The 18,436-nt window shown below is 45.5% G+C and overlaps 1 long non-coding RNA gene across 5 annotated transcripts in view; it reads left to right on the top strand.

Annotated features, from left to right (window-relative positions):
* Positions 1-4,074: 4,074 nt before the first annotated feature.
* Positions 4,075-18,436, top strand: part of LOC113260870 (uncharacterized) — a 35,046-nt gene continuing 20,684 nt past the window's right edge. For 4 of the 5 annotated variants that reach the window (XR_008959194.1, XR_008959192.1, XR_007191166.2 and 1 more), the window contains exon 1: positions 4,083-4,262. This is a non-coding gene — a long non-coding RNA (uncharacterized LOC113260870). Of the gene's footprint in view, positions 4,263-18,436 lie in introns of all 5 variants that reach the window. The other variant, XR_008959193.1, reaches the window with a different exon arrangement.

The following is an 18,436-nucleotide window of genomic DNA, read 5'->3' as shown; positions in this document are numbered from 1 at the left end:
GCCGAAAGCAGACGCTTAACGACTGAGCCACCCAGGCGCCCCAAGGATATCCCTTGTTCTTAAATGAAAGGATTCAACATGATCCCCACAAGTAGATTTGTAAATTTATCTCAATTCTGATAAAAAATACCAGCAGGCTTTTGTTATGAGGCTAGACAAGTTGATACTGACGTTCACATGGGAGAAAAAGTGCAAGAAAAGCTGGAAAACACTGAAAAAGAAAAGATACAGGGCAGGGGGCTTGTCTATCAGACACTAAAACATCTAATACAGCTTCTATAATTAAAACAGCACCAGGGGAGCGCCTGGGTAGCTAGGATGGTTGAGCGCCCAAGTCTTGATTTTGGCTCTGGTCATGATCTTGGGGTTCTCGAATGGAGTCCCACGTTGGGCTCCGTGCTTGGGGGGGAGTCTGCTGAAGGATTTCTCTTTCTCTCCCTCTGCCCCTCTCCCTGCTCATGCATGCACGCTCTCTCTCTCTCTTTCTCTCTCTCTCTAAAAAAAATAAATAAATCTTTAAAAACAAGAGCAGTGTTACCAGTGCGTGCACAGACAAACCAGTGAAACTGGACAGAAGTCCAGACACGGACCCAAACACATATGGAAACTGGGTAAATGATACAGGCGACATCTAAAATCACTGGAGCAAAGATGGGACTTCGGCAGTCTTCTTCAGCAAACTTGGCCCAGATTGGCCTTACTCCGTGAAGTGGGCATAACAGCAGTGTGTGCAAACAGAACCGGATGTGTGGCCCGGTGACTTCTCTATCTGCCAATTTCAAGTAGCTCCCTTGATCCCACTCTTCCTCCTTCCCATTAACCATGAATTGGGAGTAATAATAATACCTAAATGCCTTCCTGCCCAGGGGAATTGCTGATACCCAGCGAAAAAGCTATGGGATGGAAGAGCTGTAGGAAAATATGGGATTATGAAGCAGGTTCAACTCAACACCAGTTCTAACGGTGTTGCTTTCTATTCTAGGGCCCTCGTGACATGGCCCAAGCTACTCTGGGTTAGAATTTGCTGGCCTAGTGAGAAATGGAGGAAAATAATATCAAGTTGAGAAAGGAACAGGAGGGGCTCCGTAGGGAGAGATAGTAGAGGGCCATGGGATCAGGCTCACAAAATTCAAAAAGGTGGGAGGTGAAAGGAGACCAGAGTAAGGGAACAAGCCAGACCATCCTGTCCTAGGTGTCAGAGGTGGGGTCTTGTTATAATAGCTACTTGTGACCAAGAATTACCTGACTGTAAAAAGGAAGTAAGCCATTGAAGGAGTGATCACTAGTCCTTACTCAATGGTGCTGTCGATAAGGATGTTAAAGAGATGTAAGTTCCCTGGTTAGCTTTCTATAAGAGATCTTCCCTAAAAGCCCTCAGTGGCAACCCTGTCAGGACCCCTCTCACTCCTGAGAGCTTTCTCTGTATCCTTGCTTAATAAACTTCTGTCACTTTACTCACTCTCCTTTGTCCAAGAGATTCATTCTTCGACTCCTTGAGACAAGAACCTCGCTCTTCTGCATCAAAGTGACCCTTAATAAGTCTGAAAAAAATGAGGTGTTTTTTTTTTAACATTTTCTTATTCCCTCCTCATTTCATTTATTCATTTTTAAATTAGAATCCAGGTTCTCCAAGTCACAAAAAAGTGGGAAAATACCTCCCATTTCCGGGCTTCACATGAAGATGCCGAAGGTCAGCTACGGAGTGACCCAACCAGGAAAATGAGCCGGGGCACGTTCTCGGAAAGGTTTAGGCAGGCCGTGGCCTGTGTCCTCGCGTTGGTCTTCGCGTGACCCCAGCAAGCAGACAGCTGCACAGCATAGTCCATTGACGAAGGTCAGCTGCTGATCCCTAGCAGTGCAGGGCCTGAGAAATCTTGAGGTTCAAGGGAAGTTTTAAGAGCAAGCTTCTCTTAATACGTGCAGGGCGCCTACTCATTTCCACAGGAGTTTAGCTGAGTTTTGAGTTGGAGAAAGATTTCACTCAATGAAACAGAATTGGTCAGGCCAGCTTTGTGTTGTTCACGAAGACATAGGATATCGTGATGATGTATCAAAGAGCACTGCGAAGCCTCCAGAAACGGCTCCATTGAAGTGCTCCGAAAGAGGAATCTCTGATTCTCAGCAAGATGCTTTTCTGAAATGCTCCTGTCCCATCACCCTGTAGTTGTTGCTACCTACAGTTCTGATTTGAGGAAACTTTCTAGAAGTGTTTCTCCCTTGGGCCCACCTGATATGTATGATCCTTCCCTCCTTTCTTCCAGGCATGAAATCTCTTTCCTACTCAGAGCCTCTGGCCAGACAACAAAGGTTGTGTCCTTGTCTGAACCAGGTGCCCATTAATACCCTTGAGATGATAATGGGGTGGGGGAAGGCTCTTTAGTCTTGTTTGTATCCATTAGTCCCTTAGCACCATGATCTCCAGAAGCCCAAGGCCATGGGCCACAGTGCTGAGAAGACGAGGGAAAGGGGCGTCCATAAGGAGGAAAGGTAGCAATATGGATGGAAGGAGGGCAGGGAAGCACCCTGGCTGAGAATTCTGAGCGGCCTGAGAAGAACACGCTTAGGAGGCAGGCTCTGAATGATGGTGTGGCTGTCACAGGTGTTGTTTGCCCCTACAGACAAACTTCGTGGTAAGTGCCTCAGAACAAACTGTTGGCATTTTCCCACCAGGACCTTGGTGTGCAGCGCTTTCTTAAAATAAAAGGAGCTCCCCATGAAAACGCTTCCTGTTTTCCTAAAAGAAACCAAGAGAGGGCGCTGTCGCCCAACAAAGCTACATTCAAGTCCCAGGAAACCATTTTCCAGTTGGGTAGGTCGTCCCTCCCACTCAGGTCTATGAAAACTCGTCTTGAGCGATTCTAGACGGAATTGTTTTTTTCAGCTTCCTGCTGAGCTGTGGTGGAGACGTTTGTTTACAACAGGCCCGCCGCTGAACAGTGTTCTATGAACCGGGTAATTCAACATCCTGGTTGAGCCCCAAGAAACACAGGACAGTGTGGGTAGCACTATTTTGTGGCACGGAGAATGCGCGAGTTCTTGTGTTTAGAAGACCACATATGCGAACACTTCAAGGATGTAAAGGGAATTCGGACAGTGGGGGAAGTAGAACAGTTAGGTCGTACATCCTCAGGAAACAAAGGAAGCCGACTCACACGCACACACTCACCCATGCACACACTCACCCATGCACGCCCGCTCGTGGGATCTTCCGAGGGACTTCAGTTCACCCCTGTCTCCTCAGGGGCTGGCATCTGTGCCTGCCACATAGTCGTGCTTCTAAAGATCTTTGAATCATAACGGATGTATTTAATATCAAATGTGTTGAGAAGTTCAGTCTACTGGCTGTTTGGTTTATGCCGCTCTAAAGAACGGTTCACTGTTTGAACTGATTTTTAACTCCACTAACTGAATCAGCTCTTTGTTTAGAAATCACATAAATACGGGGATAGAGTCCATAAATACATTGACCAAACACTGACCTCCCTTTTCCCCTCAGCTTTCCTGAAAGCCTCCCATTCTCCGTATTTGACCTTCTTCCTGAAGACTGCCTTTGGATACTGGTTAATGGGAGCCTCTCCCAGGCTGGGAAGAAGCCAGTGTTACCCCCCTGGGTTCCTGGGGGCGGGGGTCCTACTCCTTGGGCTCTCAATCCGCTCCTCTGATCAGTCCTTTTCCTCCCAGCTTCTCCCCTGCAGGGCGGGCCCCAAGGAGATGGCAAGTGCTTTTTCTTTCCCTCCTCTGCCTGGGGCATCTTGGAAGTCCTGAGGCTCTTATATCAAGATATTGAAAATGGGTCTATTAGAAACGGAGAACCAGGACAAAATGGGCTTGCAAATACAATGTCACAATTGAGATACTCACCTTTTGTGAATTAAATGCTTTAAACATGAAAAGTGCAATGTAGCATAATTGCGCCACGGCATAATTCCACTCTTCATAAATGACCAGTAACTCATAATGCAGACCAGGCAGTTTTCAGAAGTTGCATGTCTTTCACCTGAACCGTGTGAGTTTTGTCCAGAACACACACCCTCAATTGGCCATGACGTCAGAGGTCTAAGTCCTCAGCCCTTTGTCCTCCACCTGAGTAGAGAAGGCCGTTTGGAAAGGGGACGTGTGGGAAAGGCCTTCCGGGGTCTGTGTGTAGTGTGGACTGCAGTGGAGAGAGATATGGGGGATTTATTTGGAGATAATGGCGGCCATCTGGACTCCCTGAAATAAAGCCATAGATACGGTGATGACGAGATGAAAGGGACTAACAGGTATTTTGAAGGGAGAACCTCCTTGTTTTTGTTTTACCTACGTGAAATAACAGAAACAAATGGAATTACTAGAAGAATTTTTATCTATTTATTTATTTTTAATGAGCAAAAATAATTAATCTACAGCTTTTGGAAGCTTTCAGAAGCTTCCAGAAACTGGTGACCTGCCTCAGGGTATTGTTTTTCTCTTCTCAGGAGAAGGGAGATTTTTACTCGGGCAGACAGCTTGCCAAATGACTACTCCTCTAGGAATGCACATTTGTGTATTTTTTCCTCCGATACATGTTTTTCCTCAAAATGTCCAGGCAGGAGCCAGTGGGAAACAATGTGTCCCAGAGTGGCTGATGTTACCAACAAATGTCATTTACTTCCTTGTGTCCTTTCAAACCATGCTCTGAATGGTGGTAAGACTTGGAGTTGTCACAGCTGCAATGCTTTCCATCATTCCTGTGTTGCCCAGGAACGGGGGACTCATCTGGAAAAGGAAGTTTAAGGTGTAAAGGTCATGCCAATGTACTTTTGGAATATAGGTGAGGTTTGGTGGGGTGAGGTCTGGAGCTGACGGCCAAGAAAGAATTCTTGAGAGGTCTTTGGTGCAAAATGGTGGTTTCATTAAAGCACAGGGACAGGACCCTGGGCAGAAAGAGCTGCACTGGGGTTGTGAGGAGCAATTGATTATATACTGTGGGGTTGGGGAAGGTAAGGAAAAAGGGAGGTGCCCAAAAGGACTTTCATATGCTAAAGAAGAACTTCAGGATACTGGAGGCCTTGCTATTAGCAAGCTAAGTATGTTTTCCCTCTAGCAAGGCATTAACATGAAGATATTTGAAAGTTTCCTGGAGGAATGTCACACAAATCCCACCCAGAAGGGGGGGGGGTGGTTGTGGGGTGTCAGCTTGCGCTTTGTCCTCAGCTAGCCTTCTGCTCCCTCGTCAACGTGGCAGCGGGGTGGAGCCCTAGTAGGGAATTAGGGCTCTTCAGAGGATGGCCAAGGGCCCTCCTCCCTGACACAGAGCTTTGTTCCCCACCAGGGGAAGGCCAGGCTGCTTAAATCCCACCTCAGCTACTTCACCTCAGGAACCTCAGTGTCACCAACTGAAAAAGTAATAATAATGTGCCGGGCTTATTGATTGAGATTTTGATTTTTTTTTCTCTGTGTTTTGCTTTGTTACCATGTTTGCTTTGCAAGAGATAAGAAACTCAGAGAAGTTTTTCTTCCTCCTGCATCCTAGGAGAGTAGTCAAGGCTTCATCTTTGGAGTCAGGGAGGGATCCCCAGGGGTTCCTTCACAGTCTCCCTGTCTTAGAACTGAAGACAGACTTCCGGGCATCAGGGAGCAGCTGCCAGGCAGGCTTCAGTTTGAGAGCCAGCCCATGAGGGGGAGCGGGGGAGAAACAAGGGGCCCAGGGGAGAGTAGACAGGCCTCCCAGTGACTGCAGACGGCACTTGGCTCTTGGGGGGTTTCTAAAAATGGTGGAGGCCTGTGCTCTGTTAGCACACAGCTTGCTGAGACACGTGTGGGATTTCTTCAGGGGTTGAGAATGGAAGCAGGAGAAGGAAGCTAAAGAGCAATGGTCTTGGAGACTGAGGCTAAACATCCCTGCTTCACTTAGCTCAGAGGGAATGAAGCCCCCCAACTGTCCTGATTTCAAATGGGTCACGCTTTAGTGGTGATGGGGAAGGATTCATGTCTAGAGTGCCTGTTTTTCAAATGTAGGCTCTTAGGATTCCTGTATGATCCCAGAAAGGGAAAGAGATCCTCAAAACAAGACTGAGGTTGCATTTCTCATCAACCTTAAACAGTAAGTGTGGGGGAGGAAGGAATTTCCTTATTTCCCCCCATGGTTCTTCTAGCTGGTTTTGGAATTACTTTGTTATGGGACAGATTAACAGGAGAAAAAAACCCACAAAATTGTATGTGCACATGGAACCCCAATAATAATATTGAGACCCAAAGAAATGACCAAAGCAGGTAGTTATATACATTTTAGACAAAGAGACAATACATTTGTGAGGAATTAGCAAGATAAAGAACACAGGGGTTTGGGAGCATTAATTCATAAGGAATTCTAAGAATTTAGGTTGCAGTGGTAAGAAAAAAAATAACAAGGTTTGTTTCTACAGCTTTCTCACCGCTAAAATGTCTATCTCTGGTGATAAGGATGTCTTGTTACTTCTTAGTACAGAGAGGGTATTTTTCGAATAAAAGATTGTTTCCTGCTTTCAGGGGGACAGAGGAGGGTGTGAGTGTCCTTGCTCCAGCTCTTTCCCAAGTAGCTTCAATGATAAATAATCAGTATGCCATTGTGGTACATTTTGGGGCAACCCGCCCTGTACCCTTATAGTTTCCTTCTCTGAAACTTCCATGGAAGTTCTACATCCTAAAAGCTGAGCTGGTGACAGTGCAGGGAGAAATTGAGTCTGTAGATGAGTGATAGGAAATCTGCAAAAGACAAAAAGAATGTAGATTAGAATGAAGATGAGTATTCCATTCTCACATTTCCCTATATCCAATTAAACCAGTCCCCCAACCCGGAAACTGATCAGTCTAATATAATGCCCATGCTATGTTCACCTGATGAAAAATACTAACTCTTTCTTTTAACAGATTAAAGTTAAGTATTACTTGTCCGATTTGGTTTACATAGAAGCAATGTGTTTGACCACTGATTGCGCAAGCTCCTTCTTGCTGGGTGGCCAGTGTACCTGGGGCACAATGATGTTAGCTTCTGCCTGCCTGGAGTATTCTGAAAGTTTGAGTTGTGGTATTAAACTCTTGTTCTGTTACCACAGAGAGATTTAGGATTGCCATTTCTAAGTCATAATCTCTAAAACCTGGGAATAAGACCCTTAATGCTAAATAGAACTTGGAATTGTGATATACTAGTGGATTTTCTATGATTTCTCAATGGGTGTGTTTATATGGCACAATTTTATGAACAAAGGATCCCAAGTTTGTAATTTGGCTGGCATGTAGGGTGGGGTGTTGAGTGACAGAAGGAGCTGGGTGTCAAAGTCCCCATGGTTCTGACCATGTAGGTGGGAGCCCTTTCTACACTTTGTTGTCACATAAAATAAAAAGACCAGTGTGGTTTAGAGACAAGGTTAGGCTGGAACCTATACTCTTCAAAGTGTGGGGCATTCCATGACCTTTGCCATCGATAATGATCCACCCATCTCCATATTTCACATGGTCCTGTCAGTCCACGAGAGCAGAACAGGCTGTAAAACAGCTTATTGAGGAGGCCTGTTGTTTCCTTCTGGCAGCTATACACTTAGCTTTGTCACCTAGCCAAGTAAATCCAGAATTTTGGTCCACCCACATACTCTGTGGTACACTGAGAATCTAACCAGGGGGACAGAGGAAATGCCCCATGTTGTATCGGGCTGCCACAGAACTCACGTGGTAATCTGGCAAGCTGCTATGTCTAGTCCCTTGCCAGATCTGAAGACGCCATTGTCAGCATTAAAGCACCGGGTTTGGTTATGGTATTATCTTGGTGTATCTCCCAGGAGAAGTCCAGCGGCATATCTGTTTTCAGTGCAAAGGGAAAAATTTTCAGCCATTATTTCTACCCTGACAACAGATAGTCCTTGAGCTTCTGTAGAAGTTTCCCAGGGTCCAAGTGACTCACTAGGGAAAAAGTAAGAGTGACTTTCTTCTGGTCGTGGATACCATACCTTGTCGTCCATCCATCTCCTGTGCTCAGTGCGCCAGGAACAGAGGCCAGTTCACGTTCTTCTGCATGTAGATGTTGACACAGCCAACAGTCAGATGGGTTCATTCGCACGGCCAGAGTTTGGTAAACTGGCACAAGGGGGTGTTTGATCTGCGTCTGACCTGTCGAAAAAGAGAGGGTTAGTAAGAAGAGAACACAGGCCCAAAGAACCCATAGTGGAAACGCAGAGAGGGAAAGTAAGATAGATAGAAGCAAACATTTATCTTTGGTCAGCCTTCTATTCAATGACTTAAAAATGTGAAAAATTATTAAAAAGAAAGTTGAGCTTCTGTGCTTTTGTTTTTGTCTTAATATCAGGGAGTCTTAAAAAAAAAAAAGAGGGGTAGGTGAAAGAGAAGTTTCTTAATTTATGATCCTGGGTAAAGTTCTCTATGTCATGGTGCCATCTGTTTCTGGGGCTGAGGACCTGGCCCTGGAAATCTTTATCTTCAGGTCACAAGGAGGGATCATCTCCCAGTTGTCTGGAGAGCCATGATCTGGGCCTGTTTTGGTGTGACTTGCATGAATCCAGGATGATTTCTCTTTTATTTTGTTGGCAGTGTAGGTGGTCAGCAGTTCCTCTAGCATCCTGCCCAGTGATGTGATAGCACAGGTTTTCTTCTAAAACCCTTCTAAAACACCTGGTCGCCTGGTAGAAGTGGGTGGCAAGCCTCATTAGTTGGTGTAGGCCATGCCTCTTTGACCTATTAATGAGGTACTTCCAGTCTAGTAGTTAGTTCTTGTATGGAGTTAGTCATAGCATCAGATCGTTCGCTTAATCCCTGAATGAAAGATTTAGAGATGCCAGTCGGCATTTGATGACCAAACATCATTTCAAAAGGGATCAATCCATGTCTCCTATTTGGAGTATTCTGTATCTTAATAAGGGCCAAGGGCAATTTTGTGGCAACTTAAGTCCAGTTTCTTGATAAATCTTTTATGTCTAGATTTTTACATTCCACTTGCCCCGATGATGCAGGGTGACATGCGGTATGACATTTTAAGGAGTACCCTGTAGTTTTTGCAAGCAGGTGGTTTTTCTTGGCCCTATAGTGAGTTCTGGAAATCCAGAAAGTAATGCCCACATGAGGAGTGGTCTCAGGTCCTAATTTCTTCACTGCTGTTGGCGGCAGCAGCAAATCTGGTCAGATCGCATTCCGTCCACCCACTAAACATGCAGACAACAGCTAAACTGTAAGACTCGCCCCAGGCTGGGGGCAAATCTATAAAATCCATTCGGAATGCTGCAGAAAGGGTGGTGTGGGCCTGGGAAGACTTCTTGGTGGTATGTGGATTTCTTCCAGAAACATGGTGAGACTCTCACAGGGAGAAAGTTTGGTTAGAAATTTTGTGGACACTTGGACAAAACCGATTGTCTTTTAGTTCCTTAAGTATCCTCCCTATCCTCCCGTTGGCACATATGTCCCATCTGGTGCGAGATAAGTACGAGCCAAAAGGTTGGAAGAAAAGCCTACAGAAAGTCTCTTTGGCTGAATGTATAATCCATCTGATAACTGTTTGGCCCCTTTTGTCTCTAAGTGTCCTTTTCAGACTGTGGGCCATTTGCCTCATAATTAATCATATCAGTCAGAGATAAAAGTAGTTTTAAAAGTTGGGTGGAGAAAGGATGAAGGGTCTGTTTGGGGTTGCATACTTGGCAGCTCTGTCGGCTCTGTTGCTCTCTAAAGATAAAACATCAGTTTCTTCAGCAGGGGGCTGGGCAGTGAACAACTCAGTTTTAGAAGGGGGGCGAGTATATTGTAATAGGTCAGCAGTTATATGCTCGCCAGCCACAGGAGTGCTCATAAACAGTTAAGAATTCATGGGATTTCCAAATTGTGCCAACATCATGGCAGTGTCCAGAAGCATATTTGCGTAAATATCTGTGTAAACAGTAGCAGTGTTTCCTTCTGCCAATACGCAAGCTCTAGTAAGAGCCATGAGTTCAGCCACATGGGCTATTTTTACAGTGGGCAAAGAATATTTCTTCAGTGTTTCATGTTGGAAAACAATGGCACCATGAGTAATTATGTGTCCCTGGAAATTTCGTTTGCAGGAGCCATCACCAAATAGAAGTGAGCCTGGATTTCTGGAAGGATGTCTGAGAGATGGTCCTGTAGGTTTGGGACCATATATATAGCCGTAGGCAATCATGGGGAACAGAGCGGGGCGCTCCTCATCAGAGGGCTAGTCAGGTAGTTGGACGCCAAGTGTTACAATGATGCAAGAGAATGGAGGGGTTAGTCAAAAGAGATTGTTCATAAGTGGTCTGTCGCCATGCAGAGAGGTGCTGTGTCTTATGAATGTGAAGAGAGCAGACACCGCATGGGAAACACACAGATGAATGGAGGAGCCTGTCAATCAAGTTGGCAGCTGTGGCCTTGCCCATAAGCATGGGGACATATGATGCCACAGGATCTAACTGGTGTGAGAAATAGGGTCTAAGCCATATCTAGGAGTTTGCCCTGCCATTATTTTCATGGCAATATTAACGAGAGGGTGGGTCAAAATTAAGTAAGCCATGAGCTGGGGGTGTGGGCAGAGATCATCTTAAGGCTTCAAAGGAGGTTATTGCCCTGGAAGTCTAGGAAATAGGCTCTGAGATGATATCTAAGAGAAGAGCATATAAAAGTTTAACAAAAACTGAAAAATTTAACAAAAATTGCAAAATTAGGAATCCCCTGGCCATTGTAGCCAGCCGTCCTAAAAGTTTACATAACTATTTCTTTGTTTTACAAGAGGGAAAATTGACTCAAGACATTTTGGACTTAGCTTTTGAAAGCCCTGAGATAATTCGTTCTTATCTAAACAAATAACAGTTGTTTGCAACCTCTGAAGTTTAGATCTGGAGCCTGATGGCCCTTGTGCAGTTGCACCATCAAGAGAACACGGAGTAGCTCTATTTTCAACTTTTTGAGGAACCTCCATACTGTTTTCCAGAGTGACTACACCAACTTGCATTCCCACCAACAGTGTAAGAGCGTTCCACTTTCTCCACATCCCTGTCAACATTTGTTGTTTCCTGACTTGTTAATTTTAGGCATTCTGACTGGTGTGAGATGGTATCTCATTGTGGTTTTGATTTTAATTTCCCCGATGGCTAGTGATGTGGAACATTTTTTCATGTGTCTGTTGGCCATTTGTATGTCTTCTTTGAAGAAGTGTCTGTTCATGTCTTCAGCCCATTTTTTGACTAGATTATTAATTTTTTGGGTGTTGAGTTTGAGAAGTTCTTTATAGATCTTGGATACCAGCCCTTTATCTGTACTGTCATTTGCAAATATCTTCTCCCATTCCATGAGTTGCCTCTTAGTTTTGTTGACTGTTTCCTTTTTTGTGCAAAAGCTTTTTATCTGGATGAAATCCCAAAAGTTCATTTTTGCTTTTGTTTCCCCTGCCGTTGGAGATGTGTCCTGAAGAAGTTGCCAGTGTCGAAGAGGTTCCTGCCTATGTTCTCCTCTAGGATTTTGATGGATTCCTGTCGCACATTGAGGTCTTTCTTCCATTTTGAGTTTATCTTTATGTATGGTGTGAGAGAATGGTCCAGTTTCATTCTTCTGTGTGTAGACTATGGACTCCTGGAAACAAACAGGGTTTCAGAGGGAAGTCTATTATAGGGTTAATTCCTTGCTCTGCATCTCTGGAGAGAAGGTAGTGAGCTACTGATAAAAATGGTTTATTTCTTTTCTAAGAAATGCACATAAGCTCTGCACTCTGTAACAGCCCATATTCTTTTGCGTGTGTGACCCCAGGCTTGATTAGGGTATCTGTTACAGACGCGTCCTCAGAGGGATTTTGATCAGAATGAGTTTCCAATTAAAAAAAAAAAAAAGCAGGAAAGTTGGGGTCTGGTCTGATGGTGGAGAACTAAAAAAGCTTTCTTGTTGGGGTGCCTGGGTGGCACAGTGGTTAAACGTCTGCCTTTGGCTCAGGGCGTGATCCTGGCATTATGGGATCGAGCCCCACATCAGGCTCCTCCGCTATGAGCCTGCTTCTTCCTCTCCCATTCCCCCTGCTTGTGTTCCCTCTCTCGCTGGCTGTCTCTATCTCTGTCAAATAAATAAATAAATAAATAAATAAATAAATAAATAAATAAGCTTTTTTGTTGCCGTCTATAGTGGCATGAAATTTACCCAACAAATCTCTACCAAGAGGGTTTGCTAGTGAACAATTGGAAATTAGAAAGGCATGGTGAGTGTTAAGAGGCCGGGCTGGGATATGGGCAGCAAGACGGCCCTCAGCCTGCCACAGCCTGCCCTCAGCCTGCCACAGCCTGCTTAGAATCAGAAATGACAAGTAGAGAAGAATGTTCCGAGTGGATGGGAGAGAGATTTGCACTGGTGTCGATGAAGAACTCCAGTTCCTGTCCCTCTGTTTTCAGTTTTACGGTAGATGTGGGTGTGCCTGAGGAGCAGTTGACTCTGTTATCTAAGCGAGAACTGTCCTCGGGAGAAAAAAAGGAATTTTGTAAGCGTTATGAGGTTTAGGAGAATTGCTTTTTAAACCTTCCTTTTTCTTAAATGCAGTACACTTTCTCTTCCAATGTCCTGTGTTTCTTTGGGAGACAACAGGGAGACCTCTGAGTGGTCTCTGAGTTATTCTCAGAGTCATGCTTTGCCTTTCCAAAGACCCAAGTCACAAAGCAAGAGTTGAAACTCATGTGGAATATAAGAAGTAGTGCAGGGGATCGTAAGGGGAAGGGAGGGAAAACTGAATGGGCGGAAATCAGGGAGGGAGCCAAACCATAAAAGATTCGTGACCCTGGGAAACAAACTGAGGGTTTTGGGAAGGGAGGTGGGAGGGGGGGAGAGTAACCGAGGGATGGGCATTAAGGAGGGCACGTGATGTGACGAGCACTGGGTGTCATACTCAAATAATGAATCATTGAACTCTACACCAAAAACTGATGTACTGTATGTTGGCTAATTGAATTTAAATTAAAAACTAAAACTAAAACAAAAACCAAACAAAAAATTTTAAAAAACCAAACCAAACAAAACAAAAACAAAGCAAGAGTTGTTGCTTTTAGTCCCTTTCCCCCTAATGTCCTGTAAGCTATTTTCGAAGAACAGGGTAGTTGCCTCATTATTATGCTGACTGGTTGCCCTGTCCCACTGATCATATCATTGTGGATTTGTTTTTTTATACCGGGGAGGAAATTTCCCACTAAAGCAGAAATTAGAAGATTTCTATGTTTTAGGGCTTCCACATTTAATGCAGTGTGCCTTTGAAAAGTTTGTATCAAACATTCAACAAGGCTTTGGGGCATTCCCTTTCTTTCCGAGTGTACATTTCAACCTTAGACTAATTTACTTTGGGAGGAAAGGCTTCCTTTATCCTTCCTATTAGCCCTTGAATATCAGCTTCTAGTGGAGCCCTCTCCTGGTCAGTTGTAGGAGGGCCAGGGAGAGGCTCTGGCCACCTGTTTCTCCTGTGAGGGGTGTTTTCTCCAGCAGGCCCTCTGGTCTACCTGATAACCATTGTATAGTCATGGGGTGAAAGAACTCCCCTTAGTGATCAGTCAAGATCTCTGTGAGTGGGGTTGTGATTAACTACTAATCTTTCTAATTCCTCTCTAAACTTTTTTTTTTTTTAAGATTTTATTTATTTATTCGACAGAGATAGAGACAGCCAGCGAGAGAGGGAACACAAGCAGGGGGAGTGGGAGAGGAAGAAGCAGGCTCATAGTGGAGGAGCCTGATGTGGGGCTCGATCCCAGAACGCCGGGATCATGCCCTGAGCCGAAGGCAGACGCTTAACCGCTGTGCCACCCAGGTGCCCCACAATTCCTCTCTAAACTTGGTAGGATCCTTGAGACATGAGCTCCTTGTGGTGGGAGTCCAGGACACATCTTTAACAGACAGTTTCCAGGAATGCCCGAAACTGTCAGAACTTGATTACAAAGCCCTGGAAAAGATGAGGAATTAAAGGGCATGACACAATGAGCTTTACCACCCTTCCTGGGCGCTCTTACTAGATTCAGTCCTGAGGTTCAGCATTTACCCAAGCTACCTGTACTCCCAGAGCCTGGAGATCAGGCACAAGTGCTCTCTGTAAATCGTGGAAAGAAAGGGAAGTTAAAGTAGGCAGGTGGTTCCTCAAGGGTTCTTTTGGGGAAGTCAGGGTTTTAGGATTTCAGGAAATTAACTGAGGAGCTGGGGTTAAGTTTTGAAGGAGGAGGCCTAGACCAGGGGCCCAGGGATACAGAAGGTCTTCTGGAGGGTCAGGGACAGGGAGTTGGGGATAAAGAGGAGTATAAGAAGGGGGATTTATGTCAGATTTGGTTTTTGATTCTTGTTCTAAGTCTGACTTCTATTCTTTGTTTTATAAAGGGATTCTCTAAGGCTAGCCATTATACTTTTTTATATCTTCCTTTCAATTACATCTTCCCATAAATATCAATAAAGCAGCTGTTTGGAATGAGAGCTCTCTAACTTTTTTGGTTTTTTGGATATAGATGGTTTTTTTAATTCAAAAGATCCATCATCTGGCCATTGATGAATTTGCTATTAGTATACTTATTCCAGTAGTGAGTGAATCCAGTAAGCCTCTTATGGAAAGACCTGGAAGCGAATTTCCAGGCTTAGAATGAAGGTTTACCATGGACACAAGAGGTGTCCCTGAGGGGGTGGCGGTGGGGAGGGTGGGCCTGGGTGGCTCAGTCGGTTAAGTGTCTACTTTTGGCTCAGGTCATGATCCCAGGGTCCTGGGATCGAGTCCTTCCTGCTCAGCGGGAAGCCTGCTTCTCCCTCTGCCTGCCACTCCCCCTGCTTGTGCTTTCTCTCTCTCTAACAAATAAATAAATAAAATCTTTAAAAAAAAGAAAGAAAGAGGTGCCCCTGGGGAGGGCGTAAATGATGCAGCCCCATGATCCAAAGTTTACTCCCAAGAATAGGACAAGAAAGCAAAGACCTTCGTTGTACAAGCAGTGAGAACGATGTAGTGTTTGTGGTGTCTCCCAACTCCCACAAACGTGAGACGCTTCCAGTCATAGATCTGCTAATCTGTCACCAGGCAGGCGCTACTGGAATGGGACTTTTCAGCACTAAGCAAGGCAGGTTAGGACAACAAAGGCCCCTTCTGGGGTGGGACCTCTTCCGGCCAAATCTCCGGACAGCTGGCGTAACCAGACAAAGACTGTACCCATCTCAGACCCCCAGCCTATTTGACAGACCAACAAAGTACACCCACCCTGGTTAATGTACCCTCCAGATGGTGGAGACCAGAGCGAACGTTCTCACTGGTCACAAAGCCAAGCCCTTAGGACATAGAACAAGACGAGAGGAAACCGCATCCTGTTTTGACACTGGGGACCCACAGCAAAGTTTGTCTAAATAGACGCTGATGGGAACTGTGAACTCACCAGAAGTGCTCCAACAGCAGGCTCACAGCGCCTAGGCCCGTGTGCCGCCTTACGGTAATTCCCTCTTATGACAAAAAACCCAAAAGACACAGACAAAGGAAAACAAAGACCATCTCTGGGAAGAAATGAGTTGTCCCAGGGCCACACTCCCTCCAGGGGCTCTAGGGGAGAATCCTTTCCTGGATTCTCTTCCGACTTTGTTGGCATGCTGTGGCCTGCCTTGACTCACAGCCGCATCTTTCCAAATTCTGCCTCCAACGTCACCCTGCCTCCTCCTTTTCTGTTGGTCTCCTCTGTGTGTCTCTGGCAAGGACGCTTGTCATTGGATGTAGGGTCCACCTGGATAATCCAGGATGATCACATCCCAAGGTTTTGAACTTCATCACATCTGCAAAGACCCCTTTTCCTTTTTTTCTTTTTTAAGATTTTATTTATTTATTTGAAAGAGAGAGAGAGAGAGAAAAAAGATGAGGAGGGGGGAGGGGCAGAGGGAGAGGGAGAAACAGGGAGCTGAGCAGGGAGCCTGATGTGGGACTTGATTCCTGGGATCATGACCCAAGCTGACGGCAGATGCTTAACCGACTGAACCACCCAGGCGCCTCAAAGGACTGCTTTTCCAAATAAGCTAATGTTCATGGGTTCTGGGGATTAGGACGCAGACACATCTTTTTGGACGTCTTAATATTTTATTTTTATTAAATAACTGTCTGACATACTTCTGAGTACTTCCTTCTACAGTTTTTGGCTGTGTGCTCTTTGATTGCTTTTCCATATGACAATAATTTTATAATTTTATTTTCTGTAGAGATAATAGAAATTCAATGTTTATTTCATCATGATTGCTTTAAATGTGCATGTTATGATTGATCGTTGGGTGGCAAGTAATGTGGGACACCAAGGCAGAAAGAGATGTAGATAAGATTAAATGTCCTTATAACCAGCAGCCCATTGACAAACACTTGAGGCAGGCAGAGTAGAACCTTCCTCCACGAAACTCCCAACTGTCCTAATGTTAATGCCTTGCCAGAGGGAAAAACAACCTTGGGTTGACAAGAACAAGGCTTCCAGGATCTGGTGAGTCTTCTTTAGCGGATGAAACTCCTTTTGGAACTTCCCTTATCTTTACTCCCCCCACCCCCTTGCCACCCCAAAGTATATAATGAGTTGCCCCTCACAGTCCTGGGACAGCAGGCAGCAGCTGCTCTTTCTGCCCACGGTCCTCTCCCTGTGGTTTAATAAAAACACCATTTTGCATTTCCAGAATTCTTTCTTGGCTGTCGACTTCGGACCCCACCACACATCACCCATATTCAAAAACTACATCATTCGGCTCCCAACATGGGGCCTTCGAGTCTTTTCATCTGGACTGTGAGCCACGGTGCAGACTTGCTGAGTACTTTCCTCTCCCTTTCCTCGCATTCCAGGGGCCCTTCAAGGAGTCCGGTCTTACTGGAACACTTGCATGCCGATCGCTCAGGCTGCAATCCTCTAGCCTGTGGCTACTCTACAGACAGGAGAAAGCCTGACTTTTGGTTGGAAGTTAGTACCCTGGCCAGAATGGTAATAAGACCCAGAAACTTCATGCCCTCTCATTATGCCTGTCCTTATACAAAGTCGTCTGTCTGGGCACAGGCACAGCCACCTAAGTCACTAGCACGGCTGCCGATCTTAAGACTCCCGTGTGAGGTTTCCTCCTCGTTGGTCTAATGGGATCCCCTCCAGACGTCTAGCCGCGTCTGGCCCCGCGACCTCAACTGGCAGCAGCTGAAACAAGTACCCGATGGAATAAAAACCTAAATGAGGACCGTTTCCTAGGGAGGCTGGCTCTAAAGACTACACGTGTTGGAATGTGGCCTCGATCATGATGGATTTCCATCTTTACTGTTTTCTGTCCACACCCTCCACTAACTAAAGTTACACATTTGGGAAATTTCCTCTTGTAAAACTGATCTAGTGTATTCCATGGGTTAAAAACGGCAGGTTCTGCGTGGTTTTCAAGGCAAGCCAAGGTGCATGCGGCCTTCATGGACAGGCATACTTGGTCCACACGCCAGTAGCCGTCATAGTCTAGAATGTGATGGGGAAATGGGGGGGGGGCAGGCCTGCTCCTATAGGACCTTTAGGGCAAGCAGTGATCATAGCGATTTCCTTCGAGGGACACCTTGGATGACTTTGATACCAGGAACCGCTGACATGTCCTGTGTGTGTGATGCCACCTGGGAGTCGGGGAGTGGGTTTCTTGGTAATGGACAGTCTCTCTTCAGTCCCCAAGGACCCTCCCTCAGGATGCTGTTTAACCCACTGGAAACCATTCGGATTGTAAACGTTAAGAAAAGTACTGCATGGCCTTGGTAGGATCTATTAGTTAGATCTCCTCTTCAGAAAACAGGCAAACAGACTGAGGAACCCTAGGCCTATCCAGGCTTTCAGGGTTCTAAATCAGGACCTGGACCTAAAGGCCTCTTGCAGGAGGTGTTTGGTAGTAACCAGACCAGTAAACTCCCTCATGGTATATTGGATGATAATTATCTAAATAGGCCTCCTCCGAATAAACCCAAGTTACTGGAGGAAACACAGGCCATCCGTAGCAAAGAGGACTCTGACTCTCTCTCTCTCTCACTCAATGGTTCCTCCTAATAGAGCCAGGTTACTCTAGCAGAGCATGGGGGCTGCTCCCTCATTCATTTCCCGGGTTAATGGCTATCATTGGAACCAACTGTCTCTGATTAGCCTACCTCAGGATGGGGACTTAAGAAATAGTCCCAAGCAGCTTTTGGAATTTCCTTTGTTTCTGGGAAATTCCTGTCTTCTCCAGCCCAAGTGGACTGCCCATTCCCTCTTGTTGATGGGAAAAAACATGGCGTTTGCTCATCTGTTCAAGGGAATGAGTTCTAGAACCTGGAACCCTCTTTCATCTGCCTTCTGGCAGCACCTCACTTCTTCTGACTCTCCCTCTTCCTTTTCTGCATCACCCTGGGTGTGGCCTGCATAATTGGCTTCTAGACCATCTTCAGTGCCTCTTGCATCATTGGCTCCTCCTCCCACCCTCGCTATTAAGAAGAGAAGAAGAGCACCCCCTGGACCTAACACCA

The sequence above is a fragment of the Ursus arctos genome, unplaced genomic scaffold (genome assembly GCF_023065955.2).
Source record: "Ursus arctos isolate Adak ecotype North America unplaced genomic scaffold, UrsArc2.0 scaffold_15, whole genome shotgun sequence".
Taxonomy (NCBI): domain Eukaryota; kingdom Metazoa; phylum Chordata; class Mammalia; order Carnivora; family Ursidae; genus Ursus; species Ursus arctos.
The sequence above is the reverse complement of the archived record's forward strand: the minus strand, read 5'-3'. Positions and strand labels throughout refer to the sequence as shown.